Source organism: Jatropha curcas, chromosome 5 (assembly GCF_041381405.1).
Source record: "Jatropha curcas cultivar XTBG-Jc1 chromosome 5, XTBG_Jcur_1.0, whole genome shotgun sequence".
NCBI lineage: Eukaryota > Viridiplantae > Streptophyta > Magnoliopsida > Malpighiales > Euphorbiaceae > Jatropha > Jatropha curcas.
In genome coordinates this window covers 5,328,199-5,339,603 of record NC_143155.1, presented here as the reverse complement: position 1 = coordinate 5,339,603, position 11,405 = coordinate 5,328,199, and the positions used below count along the sequence as shown (strand labels likewise).

Genomic DNA, 11,405 nt, shown 5'->3' with positions numbered 1-11,405 from the left:
TTATGTCACTATAAAAGCTAGATCACAAATTAGAAGTGGTTAAATTTTCATAAGGAGGCAAGTAATTACCAGTTTTTTTATTATTATTAATTTTTTTTTTTTTTACAAAAATAATGTTTAAGAAAATTCCTACGAACATTTCGCAAGAGTTTCCCCTAAAAATTTACTTGCCACACAAAGAAAATATACACACTTCCAATTTTTTTTTAAACCCCCAAACCTCCAATTCAACAACATACTACAAGCACTTCTAAATATCCATCAACATACGCCTAATATTCGAAACACATTCTTTTCAAGGAATCTCTAATCATCATACACCAAAAATATGATAAGGTGTTATTTCTTTAAATAATCATAACTCTTAATACATGACACTTATTATATCCAACGTTCACAACACAATATTGATATACATGCCAAAAATCACCATTTACAAAATATCCTACCCAAGATGTGATATCTACTCTGATGCTCGTCCTCTGGTCTTGAAGAACACCCTCCGCTCCTAACCTGCGTGTGATAAAAATCAACGCGCTGAGTGGAAGACTCAGTGGTGCTAAATAACCAACAATTTAATTAACAATAGCCAAGGCAAAACTTAAATTACTCAACTATATAAATACCGAAATCGCATTCATTTAATTCAAATACTTTGAAAGCAATGAGAAGATTATAAATACAAATATGTCTTCATTCTTTTATAGCAACAATAAAATTTCATTTTTCATTAAGGCTCATACTCATACAGAATGAACATAAGCAGATTTGATCGTGGCCTATGTTAGCGCCACCCCCATCACATACTCGTGGCCTATGAAAGCACCACCGTGGCCTATGAAAGCACCACCCCCATCACACAATCGTGGCCTATGAAAGCACCACCCCATCACACAAATAAGCGCGTCCGCCTATTTATAAGGGCTAATAACCCTAGCATATGATCATAGCTTCACAATAAGAAAATCCATCTCATCATACTACGTCTCAATCATGCATAGTAGAGCCTAAATCAAAAGCATTCTTTCACAAAAGCAATAATTCTTAATCAAAACCTCTTCATTTAGTACTCATCAGTTCAAATATTTTACTCAAAACACTATAAATGTATATATACTTAATATAATATAAAAGTACATAAATCAAGAACTTTTCAGCATTGTTATAAACTTGACCTTTGCTGGGTTTTTAACACATAATTTGAGTTATGGGTCTCCAAATTGAATGAAATTAGATTCATTAGAAAGCTAAGACAAAATGCTACAAATGTTCAGAAGGGACCACAGCCCAGATCAAAGAGTAAGATAGCAAACAAAAGCTCAGAACATAGACCAACAGATCAGACCTGATTCAGCAGAACCAAGTCCAATGTTTCTTGAATTCCTACTTCATCAAACACTCAAATGAAACCAATCCAGAATGAGAGAATTCTCAAGACACAGGGCAACAACTTTTATGAATAACTCAGAACCTAATCATGTCATTATAGTGGTCAAAATGGGCACTCAATTGAGTAATACCTGGAGCCTGTCACAACAGAGTCAGTTTGGGTGTTGTAGCCATAAGTTGAGCTATGTATCTCCAAATTGGACACAAGAAGATGGGTTGGAAAGATAAGAAGTAAAGCTAAAACGTTTATGATGAACATAAGACGTTATTTGGCCATTTGTGTGGTCAAAATGGACAATGATTTCGGATATACTGGTAAGACACCATAACAGAACCAGTTTTCAGTCCACTCAAAACGGACATCCTTATAGAGAAGTCTAGTCAAAGGGGCTGCAATAAGAGAAAACCCCTTGACAAACCTCCTGTAATATCCAGCCAAACCTAAGAAACTTCGAATTTCTGTAACATTCGTAGGTGGCTTCCAATCAAGCACTGCCTCAATCTTCTTCGGGTCCACCCGAATACCCTTGGCAGAAACAACATGCCCTAAGAAAGCAATCTCAGTCAACCAAAATTCACACTTACTGAGCTTGGCATATAACTGTCGGTCTCTCAAGGTCTGTAGAACTGTTCATAGGTGGTGATCATGATCCTCTCTAGTCGGAGAGTACACTAAAATATCATCAATAAAAACCACCACAAACTGATCCAAATAAGGATGGAAGATCCGGTTCATCAGGTCCATAAACACTGCTGGAGCATTAGTCAACCCAAATGGCATCACTAAAAACTCATAGTGACCGTAGCGTGTCCTGAAAGCAGTCTTAGGTACATCTGATCCCTTCACCCTTAGCTGATGATAACCTGATCTTAGATCTATCTTCGAGAATACACTAGCCCCTCTCAACTGATCAAACAAATCATCTATCCGAGGCAATGGATATCGATTCTTCACAGTAACTTTGTTAAGTTGTCTGTAATCAATACACAATCTAAGTGAGCCATCCTTCTTCTTTACAAACAATACTGGAGCACCCCATGGAGATACACTAGGACGAATAAAACCCTTATCAAGCAACTCCTGAATCTGTATTTTTAACTCTTTTAATTCAGCAGGTGCCATTCGATACGGAGCAATGGATATCGGTGCAGTACCAGGCATAACCTCAATACCAAACTCAACCTCTCTCTCAGGAGGTAAACCAGGCAACTCCTCTAGAAACACATCCGGAAAATCACATACTGTGGGTATATCATGAACACTAGGAGATTCTGACTCTGGAGCAAGTACACAGGCTAAGTAGGCCTCACAACCATGCTGGATCAGTCTTCTAGCAGAAGAAGCAGAAATAAAATTAGAGAGGTAATCCGACCTCTCACCCGTAACTACAATCTCCTCACCAGATGAAGTCTGGAGTGTAATCCTCTTAAGTCTACAATCAACAATGACCCCATGTCTAGACAGCCAATCCATACCCAATATCACATCATACTCCTGAAAAGGCAACTCTATCAAATCACCTAGAAATACATACTCATGAATGACTAAAGGGCAATCTCTATACACCCGATTAACTACTACACTTTGACCCAAAGGGCTCGTTACCTCAACGTTGTGCTCTAATGTATCAGCATGCATACTACCCAATCTACCCACAGGGATGCATATGTATGAATGCGTGGAGCCCGGATCAATCAAAGCAAGTACAAAAGTGTCAAAGATAGAGAAGGTACCTGCGATGACATCCAGTGCATCCCGCTGCTCCCTGGTCCTGATGGCATAAGCCCTCGCCTGTGCTCTAGCCTCGGGTCTCTCCACAGTCTCAGAAACTGGTCTCTCACTCCTCGTACCAGAGCCCTCACTACGGCCTCTACCTCTGCCTCTCTGACCATAAGGAGCTGGCCTCCCAACCTGGTGAGTTGGACTAGTCACTGTCATAGGACAATCCCTGATCATATGCTCAGTGGATCCGCATCGAAAGCAAGGTTTAATGCCCCAACACACTCCCACATGTCTCCTGCCACAGTGAATGCAAATCGGTAGACCTAACCCTGCAGCACCTCCACCACTAGCAACAGATGAAGCCGGAGGAGCTGGTCTCGTATATATACCCCGACCAACTGTCTGACCTGGTCTGACCCCCATCTGCGGTCCGCCTCTAAATCTCTTGCTACTAGACTGGACCCCTGAAGTCTGTCCAGATGTAGCACTCTGAAATCTCTTATACTGACTACTCTGCTGGGCCCTCTGACCTCTAGCCTGTCTCTCATTCCGAATAAGCTCAAGCTCTGTAGCAGCCTTCACTAAACCAGCTAATGTAGTGTGGGGCTGGGATGTCAAGTGCATCCTATACTCATCCAGTAACCCCTTCCGAAACCGCTTACACCGATCTGCCTCAGTAGGGACCAACTTACAAGCATACCTACTCAACCGCAGAAACTCTCGCTCATACTCGGAGATAGTCATCCGTCCCTGTCTAAGCTCAAGGAACTCTGCTATCCTCTGATCCGTGTATAACTCCCCTACATATTTCTCCCGAAAAGCAGAGAGAAAGAAATCTCAAGTAACATCCTCAGCTTTTGCTGTCTTCACCATAGACTCCCACCATAGGTAAGCCTCTTCCTTTAGCAAGGAAACAGCACAAATCAATCTATCCGCAGGAGTACACTGCATCTGGTCCAAAACCCTCTCTGTAGCTTGGAGCCAAAATTCTGCTGCAGAAGGGTCATCATCTCTCCGACCCATAAAATCCTCAACACGATACTTCCTCAGTCTCTCTACCGGGGTATGAACTGGAACAGGGGCTGGTGCGACTGGAGCCTGGGGAACAGCTCCCGCAGCTTGCCTCAATGCAGCTACCAACTGTTGTACCAAATCACCCTGATTAGGCCCCGCAGGACCCACAGTAGCCTGCCCTACAACCGAGGCACGCACTGCATCGGAACCCAGAATGCCACCAGTGACACCACCAGCTGGCATATCACCCTCTACCATAGCACCCTCTGGAGGGGCATAACTATCCACCTCCTCATCCGGCAAGTTCTGAGACATCACTAAACACCTACAAAGACCAGCGGAGTCGCATCAGAGAGAAATTCCCACAACAGACTAATATGGCATGTATTTAACTTAAATCACTTATATCATGACTCCAAAGCGGATAAACTCTCATACCAAATCATATCTCCTAGAATCGTCTAAACCTATGCTCTGATACCAAAAATTGTAACACCCACCGACCAATCTCAGAGAACCAGACGGTGGATGCCACAATCGGTGCCGGAGCACCATCTTATGTCACTATAAAAGCTAGATCACAAATTAGAAGTGGTTAAATTTTCATAAGGAGGCAAGTAATTACCAGTTTTTTTATTATTATTAATTTTTATTTTTTTTACAAAAATAATGTTTAAGAAAATTCCTACGAACATTTCGCAAGAGTTTCCCCTAAAAATTTACTTGCCACACAAAGAAAATATACACACTTCCAATTTTTTTTTAAACCCCCAAACCTCCAATTCAACAACATACTACAAGCACTTCTAAATATCCATCAACATACGCCTAATATTCGAAACACATTCTTTTCAAGGAATCTCTAATCATCATACACCAAAAATATGATAAGGTGTTATTTCTTTAAATAATCATAACTCTTAATACATGACAAACTTATTATATCCAACGTTCACAACACAATATTGATATACATGCCAAAAATCACCATTTACAAAATATCCTACCCAAGATGTGATATCTACTCTGATGCTCGTCCTCTAGTCTTGAAGAACACCCTCCGCTCCTAACCTGCGCTGATAAAAATCAACGCGCTGAGTGGAAGACTCAGTGGTGCTAAATAACCAACAATTTAATTAACAATAGCCAAGGCAAAACTTAAATTACTCAACTATATAAATACCGAAATCGCATTCATTTAATTCAAATACTTTGAAAGCAATGAGAAGATTATAAATACAAATATGTCTTCATTCTTTTATAGCAACAATAAAATTTCATTTTTCATTAAGGCTCATACTCATACAGAATGAACATAAGCAGATTTGATCGTGGCCTATGTTAGCGCCACCCCCATCACATACTCGTGGCCTATGAAAGCACCACCGTGGCCTATGAAAGCACCACCCCCATCACACAATCGTGGCCTATGAAAGCACCACCCCATCACACAAATAAGCGCGTCCGCCTATTTATAAGGGCTGATAACCCTAGCATATGATCATAGCTTCACAATAAGAAAATCCATCTCATCATACTACGTCTCAATCATGCATAGTAGAGCCTAAATCAAAAGCATTCTTTCACAAAAGCAATAATTCTTAATCAAAACCTCTTCATTTAGTACTCATCAGTTCAAATATTTTACTCAAAACACTATAAATGTATATATACTTAATATAATATAAAAGTACATAAATCAAGAACTTTTCAGCATTGTTATAAACTTGACCTTTGCTGGGTTTTTAACACATAATTTGAGTTATGGGTCTCCAAATTGAATGAAATTAGATTCATTAGAAAGCTAAGACAAAATGCTACAAATGTTCAGAAGGGACCACAGCCCAGATCAAAGAGTAAGATAGCAAACAAAAGCTCAGAACACAGACCAACAGATCAGACCTGATTCAGCAGAACCAAGTCCAATGTTTCTTGAATTTCTACTTCACCAAACACTCAAATGAAACCAATCTAGAACGAGAGAATTCTCAAGACACAGGGAAACAAATTTTATGAATAACTCAGAACCTAATCATGTCATTATAGTGGTCAAAATGGGCACTCAATTGAGTAATACCTGGAGCCTGTCACAACAGAGTCAGTTTGGGTGTTGTAGCCATAAGTTGAGCTATGTATCTCCAAATTGGACACAAGAAGATGGGTTGGAAAGATAAGAAGTAAAGATAAAACGTTTATGATGAACATAAGACGTTATTTGGCCATTTGTGTGGTCAAAATGGACAATGATTTCGGATATACTGGTAAGACACCATAACAGAACTAGTTTTGGTATTTAAATCATAAGTTGAGCTACAAGTACTGGAATTAGACATAAAAATATGTTTTGGAAAGCTCAGAAATAGAGCTGCAACTTTCATGAAGAAGTCAGAAACAGATGGGGAGTATAAAGGGGTCGAAAATGAGTTCTAATCTCACGGCAGAACATATCTAACATGAATTCAGCAAGTTAACCAATACATACAAAATTCCCAAAATTCATTCAAAAGCCTAACCATGTAAAAACAACTTAAACAAGTGAAAGTATAATTGCACTAACCTTCAAACCAAGCTTTAACAAGCTCAAGCTTTGGTCTTGCCCTTATCCTTGGTGGAAGGCTCTCCACCCTCTACATGTAAGACACTCAAAATCAAACAAAGAAAACACAAACAAAAGAAGAAGTGGAGCATGATTTAGCATGTATATGCTAAAGAAAACTCTAAACCCCAACATAAATACCTTATCCTAAAATCACTTACCAAGTAGGGAAAATCACCAAATTCCTTGAAATTAGTCACCAAATATTACTTCTCTAGCTTCAATCTCTAATATGTCTTAATTAACTCAAGTTGTATGGGTGATTTTGATGTGTTTACTAAGGAAAAATTGAAGAAGAAGAAGAAGAAGAAAAAGAAGAAGAAGAAGAAGAAGAAGAAGACGTAGGAAAAGAAGAAGAAGGATAGTGTTGCCCAAATAATGGAGGTGATAATGATTTACTCCATAAAAATTGGATGGCTAGGATTGAATGTAAATCTAATCTAATGGCTACAAATATTCTCCAATTTAAATTCCTTCAAAATATTATGTAACACAACAAAATTCTCAAATTTACTCCATAAAAATAATTCTTCGAAGTTCCTTAATTAATCTAACACCATTTCAAATTTCATCCACACAACTATTGCCTCTAATTTCCTTCATTAATATCACACCTTAAGTCACTACGCACTAATTCTCTAAAATTCTCCAAAAATATTCATTACTTACTTTCTACCCATAAAAACCATGCATGCATGCTCCAAAAATGTGATAGAACCTATTACCTATATATAATAATTTTTCTGGACCAAAATAATACCGACTCCCGGACCGATAGTACTATTCACAGACAGATAAACTACTATTGCAACACAGGAAAAATAGGGCGTTACAATTTTCTTAATTATGCATGTGCTTTACGCATTGACAACATCTTGCTTAAAAAGCAAAATATCAAAGTGGGGGCAAATTGTAGACACTCAAATTTTGCCCCTAAAGGCTTAGTGATGATAAACCATTTTTAACATAAGTATTGGGATTCCCAATCGTCCTGATTTTTTGACCAATGGTCCTTAGCTGAGGTAATACACGTGTTGAACCATTTTTACTTTTTCAGGTCACCGGGCATTTTACGATGAAATTAGGCCCTAGAACTTGACACACTTTTCGGTGCACCGCCTCATTTTGCATGCCACCCGGTCTGATTTTATAAAGGTGGGACTAGCCCTATTTTGGGGCCCGCTAGAGGCATTTTTGCCATATAAGCCCTAAAATAGGGCTACACATTCACATTTGCCTATTAATAGCATATTGGGAATTATGTAAAAGGAGGATTTTTTGAAACCTTAAGGAAACTCTTTTATTTTCAAAACACAACTAAGAATCAAAGAAGAACTCATGTTCCTCCTTTGATCTAAGTTATTGAACAGTCATATTTGATCAAAAAACCCTTAAGGATTTATTAAAAATCCCAAAACCACGTTTATCTAATTTGAAACCCGCATTCTTGGATCAAAAACTCAACTTTTGGGTTTCTTCATTCATTCTTACATAAAATTTGGGAAATATTCAAAGAAGGTAGTTTTTGAGGGCCTTTAATCTTCTTCTCCACCTCTTTTTCATTTTATTTCGGTGTTAAATCACCATTTTTTGGGGCCTAGTTATGAGGAAAACCCAGAATAAACCAAAAGAGGCTTTTTGTGCCGAAGTGGCGAGCTAATAGCCATAGTGGCATAAGCCACTATGTGTGGTGTGTGCCACAAGCCAGTGGCTTACGCCGTTTCACCACAGACTTGCCCTTGTTGGCTCTATTTCAATCTAGAACCTTCCTGATCAGAGAAGGGCCTAGCTATTACGTGTGGCGCATGCCACTTTGCCTGTGGCACCAAGCACTTCATTTCAGAGGTCCAAAATGTTAATAATCAATAAAACTAACTCGATTCGGATATCTAGTGATAAAGCTCCAGCCTTTGTTGTTCTGGGTTGTGTTTTTATCCACAAATGGATTTAGTAAACATTGTAAGCAAGATCTTGAGTAGTGATAGGTGTATTTGTTCATCATTCATGATGAACATCAAGACCTTGAAATGTAATCTTACCTTAACCTTTAGATTATGCCTTTCAAATTAATGTCATTTACTTTCAAGCATTTTTAATATTCTTTCTTTTAAATTTATGCCTTTTTATTTATTATATTACGATTATTGTTGCTCTAACCCATTATTCATTAACCTTTGAACATAAACATACATCATTTAATCATTATTTGGATGAATGAATGTCTTATGGTTCTGAGTGTATTGCATAATTCTTTGAATGTTATCTATGTTGTATTTATATTAAATGAATGTTTATTTATTGCTTTGGTTTTATTTAATATATTTGCTAAATGTAAATGGTCCTAATTGGATTCCTAATAAATTCTTGTTTGTAATAGGTTTTGGGAAATTTTTGTGGGTTAAGGATAAATTGTACATTAGGATATTGGTTTGTACTCTTTTCTTCTCACCCCCCTTCTTTGCATGATTTAATTTTATGTCAAATGCTTGAGATTATTTGCATGATTGTCATTTCTTCAAAATTGCATTAAAACCATTTTTGCATCTCAATTCTAGTTAATTGTATTATTATTCATTGTGAATTGATGGACAATGAGGAGGCCAGTTTAACCGAGCAATATGGGTGCCTAACACCTTTCCAATATCGTACCTAACTCCAGAATCCTATCTATGGTTTAAAATCGAGTTAGTCGGTTCCAAAGAATTGACAAATTTGAGAATTTTTCCTAAAGAGGGTGGCGACTTCTAAATATAAAACTCTTACCAATGTAAGAGATCTTTTACAATCCTTTTTCAAAAGGATCGCCATTTTTAAGGATTAATGAACGGGTTAATAAAATAAAATTGCTTTTCAAAAAAATAAAATTGACCAAGCTCGTCCCATTTCCATCTTTTCTTTTTTTTTTTTTCGAAAGGTTGGAAAAATAATCGCATCCTCACCAGTCATAAACGATAAATTTGGGGGATGTTATTTATAGGTAGTGAAGTTTCAATATTAGAAGGACCAAAATTAAGGATCCACATTCCCTTCTCTTGGATCAAATCCCCTCTTAAACAAAAAAAATTATGATATTGGAGATTTTGCCCTGTATTACTACAAGTTCTAGTATCTTTGCATTATTTATATATCAAATATGTTAGGGTTTAAATTTAGAAGGAAAAGCAATCAAGATCTTAGGAAGCTGAGGGTATGGACGTTATGAATTAAAGAAAATCATTTATGAATTAAATGGTTGAAGGGGGACTTTAGTTAATTGAAGCATAGTTGCCCTCTCAAGATCACTGGAGTAATTAATGTGCCATACAAGTGGGATATAATAAAGGAATTTTTCTTATATCCATTCTGATGTTTTACAACTTAGCGCCAGTGAAATATGTTCTAAGCTGCTTCATATTGTGAACTTTCAAGTAATCAATCTGTGAGGATTTAATATATGCATGATAACAAAATAAAATCCTAGATATTAAGATTTTTCAGGTATCAATTAAAGGAAACTTCTGTGGTGAAGGTCTTATAGAAAAATCATTCCATTTTTTATGTGTCGATACTGAAGAAAAGCATTTTTGATCTCTCCCACGTGGAAGCACTATAGGATATCCAAGTATGCCAGGATTTGACCTATGAATAGGTTTTAGCTAAAATTCTTGATTTTCAAATGCATAAACTTTGACCTAAAGAAATCCCTACGACTAATGTTCATTAGAGAAATCATTTGAGATGCTTATGGGAAGTGAAGGCTGCCATGAGAGAGCATGTAACATCCCTTCTCGGTCCACCCATTAACCCGAATGAACCGAGCCGAGACGCTACAATCTGGTTGAACTTATGTCCTGTCATGTTGATATCATCCTGTATGCTAAATATGAATACAAAACACTCCCAATTAAACTCCAAACTTTCAATATCTCCAACTAATCATCAAAACACAATAACACTTTATATATATATAGTCATAACTGTATGAATCCTCAATAGCATTTAATATCCAGCAATTAATTGCATTCATGATCTATATCAAGTCTTCATGAACTAATCATACCAACTATTGTAAAATATTTCATATTCAATCATTTCATAAGTATTATTCTTATCTCCAACTACTTACACCAAAATAATTACATGCTTCACTTATATTTCCAATCACATAAACTCTAACAAATGTAATAATTATACATGCCATAAATCTTAATACATGCCATAATTCTTAATTATACAACTCTCAATCTACTATAACCAAATTAGTCACTTCTGCTTTGATAGTACTCTTCAAGTCTTCAAGTAGCAACCACGATCTTCAACCTACGCGTGATAAAAATCGATGCGCTGAGTATAAAACTCAGTGGTGCTTATAATTCACATACTTAACAAAGTGCGATGGCAACTTACTTAAAATACACATTTCATAAAAGCATTGATAATCTTAAAATTAGTAAATTTCAACATAAATGTATCTTTATAGCAAAGAATAAACTTCTAATTATCTCATATCTCCTTTACATGAACCTTTAATCACACATATCATTATACTATCATGATCTTACCTGCTCTTCATTATGCTGTATGAATTAAATAAATAAACATGTAAGAACACATAATAGTATATTTTTATTATCTTACTTGCTGTTCATTATGCTGTATGACTTATGCACTTTTAGTCACATCATATAAGTTATGATTAATAAC

General features: G+C 36.8%; 1 long non-coding RNA gene across 1 annotated transcript; it reads right to left on the bottom strand.

Moving 5' to 3' along the window:
* Positions 1 to 420: 420 nt before the first annotated feature.
* LOC149496114 (uncharacterized) lies at positions 421 to 7,174 on the bottom strand. The gene is made up of 3 exons (XR_016321011.1): positions 6,884 to 7,174; positions 6,684 to 6,753; positions 421 to 513 (listed from the first exon to the last, which is right to left on the bottom strand). It is a non-coding gene; the product is annotated as an uncharacterized LOC149496114 (long non-coding RNA).
* Between the last annotated feature and the right edge of the window lie 4,231 nt (positions 7,175 to 11,405).